The following is a 4,821-nucleotide window of genomic DNA, read 5'->3' on the forward strand; positions in this document are numbered from 1 at the left end:
AGTTGTTAAATTTGATGTTCCTGTTGGGGGACACTCAGTGGAGGCTTCTATTTGACCACCTTGCTCTGCTCCTCTCAACAACTCATGTTTATTAAGGGATGACTCTATGCTAGAAACCATGTTCAGCTCTCTGCTGCATTATCTCATTTAATTCTCATACAACCCCATTAGAGAGTGTTGCTGTTATCTCTGATTAATACACAGAGGTACCCAAGGCATAGAGAGAATAAGTAGTCAAGGTCACTCATCTGGTAAATGGTAGAGTTCTTTGAACTCTTCACTGATTCCCCCAGTTTAGAGGTAATCACTTTATCTTCTTGGTCTCCAAACCAATGACATTTATCGTCTCAACTAAATATTAATAACTCTATTTATGAACCCACCAGAACTTGAGTTCTGTGATGGCAGAGAATATGTCTTCCTCATTATTATAGTTCCAATATCTAGCATAGAGCATCCATATGTATATTTATGGATTGAAATATTAGTGAGGTGGTTGACCTCTGAACCTTTGTTAAATATTATCTAGTTTTATAACTGGAATCACTTACACACACACACGCACACACACCCACCCATATACTTAGTTCCTTTTAACCTACTATTTCTTCTATCTATCCACTTGTTTATATGCTTATTGAGGTCTAGTAGGTACAGCTTGGGCTTTAGTATTCTATGTATTAACCAGTAGCAGCTCTAATCCATTCTGTGTTTATATGTTAGTCAGAGATATGGAGTCATTAGGAAACACAGTATGTACGGAGCGCTGCAGGAATGACGGTTAAGTTACCCATCCTCTTTGGTTCCTGAGGCAGTGATCACTGGAGACTGGTTCTGCTGGGGTCTGCTTCTGTCTAATTAAATCAAACACTCCCTAAAGACCTAGTAGGGTAGAAGCTATCTCCTCACCCCAGGGATTCCTAAGGATGAGGTACAAATAACGTCCTGTTTCACTCCAGAGAGTGCATCTGGCAGCTCCTTCCCCATGTTGGAGAATAACTTTCTCTTCAACTGGGGTAAGTTTTGGGGCAGGGAATAAATGTTTGCTTCCTAGGATTTTTAGGTTTTCCTGAAATAAATCCAATAAACTGTTGATTCAGACAAGATCTTCACAATTCTTCTGGACAGTGTATTATAAGTACACACTATCTAAAGTGTGTATCTTGACATCTTGAACTGCTGCAGACATTTCTCCTATGCAGGGCTGGGACTAGGGCTAATATTTTTTCTGGAATATTAAAGTATTTTAAATATATTGAAATATTTAAAAGTAAGTATATTAGAACTCATAACATCAGTATAAGTTTAAATATTTTATTTAGATAAAAATTAGAATTTAAACAAATTTTACTGGCTTTAGTAGAAGAAATAATGAATAATATATCCAAAATAAAATTATGGAAAAAATTAGCTATTAACAATACATGAAAACATTTATAAGGGCTTCAGACTCCAAACAATAGCTCAGTATATAGCACTGTCAGATCCTATCTTTATTTAAAATTTTAATATTGTGTTCATTGTGAAGTTTTTGCATTAATTTTCTTTCTAAAACCTTATATTAAAGTATTTATCTTGCTTACTGTGTTTTTTAGTACCCACTTAAATTTTGCACTCAAGGTAAGTGTCTCACTCATCTCACCTTATTTCTGGTCTTAGGAGAGTCAACACCTGGAGGGCTAAGAGAGTTATAAAGAAGTGGAGCCCCCGATAATGTCTTGAATCTTTAGATAAACCTGATAGTAGAGTCATATTTTTCAGTTACAGGCCAAAGACATTCCCTTTGTTGCAGGCCAAAATCGAGTTGGATTTTTTCTTATTCATAATATAAACTGACCTGATAGACAGAAAAAAGAATTACCTTACACATTTTAATCTTCAATTTGCTTTTTTAAACTTAACTACAGAAGGCTGGGCATGGTGGCTCACACCTGTAATCCCAGCACTTTGGGAGACTGAGGCGGGTGGATCACCTGAGGTCAGGATTCAAGACTAGCCTAGCCAACATGGCCAAACTCTGTCTCTATAAAAATACAAAAATTAGCCAGACACGGTGGTGTGCGCCTGTAGTCCCAGCTACTTGGGAAGCTGAGGCAGGAGAATCTCTTGAACCTGGGTGGTAGAATTTGCAGGAGCCGAGATCATGCCACTGTACTCTAGCCTGGGCAACAGAGTGAGACTCTGTCTCAAATAAACAAACAAACAAACAAACTGTATGCCATGATGAATACTTTTTAATTTTTAATGGAAGCAAAACATTCCATTGTAATGTGTGTACCATAATTTATTTATTGTCCTATTGATGGATATGAGAGTTTTAGCAGTTTCTTTTGCCATTGCAGCAGTGTACCAAAGAATATCATTATAGATATATCTCTATGTTCTTATGCTGTAATTTCAGCAGGTAGTTGCCAAAAGTGATATTATCAGATTAAATGATTTGAACAATTAGAATTCTTAATAGCTACTGTTAAATTACTTTCCAAAATCACTGTACTAAGTTGGCTGCCACCAGCAGTGGCAGCTGTTTTCCAATATAATAAGAGAATTATGACATTTCAAGATGATGCTAATTTCGTTTCTTGAAATTTTGTGAGGTCAAACATCTATTCATATGTATATTGGTCATCTGTTTATTGTGTTGACTTTATCTATTTTGATTCTTTGCATATTTTCTAATTTTTTTTGTTAATTATACCAACTTTTAGTGTTTAAGAGTATATTAACCTCTTTTTTTTTTTTTTTTTTTTTGAGACGGAGTCTCGCTCTGTAGCCCAGGCTGGAGTGCAGTGGCCGGATCTCAGCTCACTGCAAGCTCCGCCTCCCGGGTTCACGCCATTCTCCGGCCTCAGCCTCCCGAGTAGCTGGGACTACAGGGGCTGCCACCTCGCCCGGCTATTTTATTTATTTATTTATTTATTTATTTATTTATTTATTTATTTTATTATACTTTAAGTTCTGGGATACACGTGCAGAACGTGCAGGTTTGGTACAAAGGTATACATGTGCCATGGTGGTTCGCTGCAACCATCAACCCGTCATCTAGGTTTTAAGCCCTGCATGCATTAGGTATTTGTCCTAATGCTCTCCCTCCCCTTCCCCCCACCCCCCAACAGGCCCCAGTGTGTGATGTTCCCCTCCCTGCGTCCATGTGTTCTCATTGTTCAACTCCCACTTATGAGTGAGAACATGTGGTGTTCGGTTTTCTGTTCCTGCCTTAGTTTGCTGAGAATGATGGCTTCCAGCTTCATCCATGTCCCTGCAAAGGACATGAACTCATTCTTTTTTATGGCTGCATAGTATTCCATGGTGTATATGTGCCACATTTTCTTAATCCTGTTGATCATTGATGGGCTCCGTCTCAAAAAAAGAAAAAAAAAAAAAAAAGAACTGTGAATGTATGTGACATGTTCCCGTTCAGGGAACTAAAAATGGTTTGGTCATCTGGCACTTGTTACCTGGGCTGGAAATGGAGGAACTGGATCACGTGGGAGCAGTGGGAGGTGCTGGATCAAGGGGTCCTGAGTGAAGGGATAAAGATTATGTCCTAGAGGCCAGAGATTCCCAATTCCCATTTCCCCAAGATTTTGGAATCCTGACATGGCCTGTCCCCTTCCAGTATCTAGCTACATTGTGGACAGTTGTGTTTACATTCAAGAGCTGTAACAGCAGAACGGGGTGGAAAACCCCAGCTGAGGTCATGGAGAGCCCTTTGAAGGTTGATGGGTCACATGTCTGGAAGCCACATGGGACCCACACACCCCTTGACGTCCTCCTTCTGCTTTTAAGAAGTTACTTAAACATTTAACAAATGAAGAAATAGGTCTCTTCAACCACTTGTAAACTGCCCAAGGCTAGGGGCCTCCACAGCACTCCACCAAGCAAAGCTCCTAAAAGGTGCTGCAGAAGAGATAAACCAATTTAAAAGCTCCACGAAGCTAAGACTTGGAGCCCGGCTATTTTTTGTATTTCTTAGTAGAGACGGGGTTTCACCGTGTTAGCCAGGATGGTCTCGATCTCCTGACCTCATGATCCGCCCATCTCGGCCTCCCAAAGTGCTGGGATTACAGGCTTGAGCCACCGCGCCCGGCCCGAGTATATTAACCTCTTGTATGTTACATGTTTTGTGTTTTTTTCCTCTGAAAATTGTTATTTATTTATTAAGTTTTTATACAATTGCATCATTCAGTGGCTACTTTCTATGAAATTTTGTTTTCTTTTCTCAGTTAGATCTTTCCAACCTTCAAAACATTTTATCATGTTTTTGCTTCAGACCCTCATTGAAGTTTAAAAAATATTTTTATAGTTTTACCTTAAAAATGTACATCTTTAATTAATCTGGAATTTCTATTTGTTTACTGAGTGAGGTGGGAACTAATTTTATTCTCTTACAAAAATAATATAGTCTAATATCTCAAAGCCATTAATCGAATAGGCTTTCCTTTCCCCCACTAAATTGAATGCTACTTTATCACATTTTGAATTCTAAATATATTTTTATTGGTTTCTAACATGTCTATTAAGTTGTACTGATCCACGTAATAGCAATAACTAGCATTTGTTTAGTGTTTCTCTTCCAGACACTATGCTGGGCAGTTTACAGAAAGTATTTAAATTAATTCTTGCAAAATAAGTGTGGATAGTTCTATTTCACAGATCAGGCTAAATTTCTGAGATGTGAAAAACTCTTTTTGCCAATAATCAGAAAATCAGAAGGCTAGGATTTGAACCTGGGAAAGGCTTCCCCTATAATGAAACTTTAAGCTGTGACTTGGAAGATCAGTAGGACTTTGACAAACACTAAAGATAGAAAAGTATGTT

Source organism: Macaca nemestrina, chromosome 12, assembly GCF_043159975.1.
Source record: "Macaca nemestrina isolate mMacNem1 chromosome 12, mMacNem.hap1, whole genome shotgun sequence".
Lineage (NCBI taxonomy): Eukaryota > Metazoa > Chordata > Mammalia > Primates > Cercopithecidae > Macaca > Macaca nemestrina.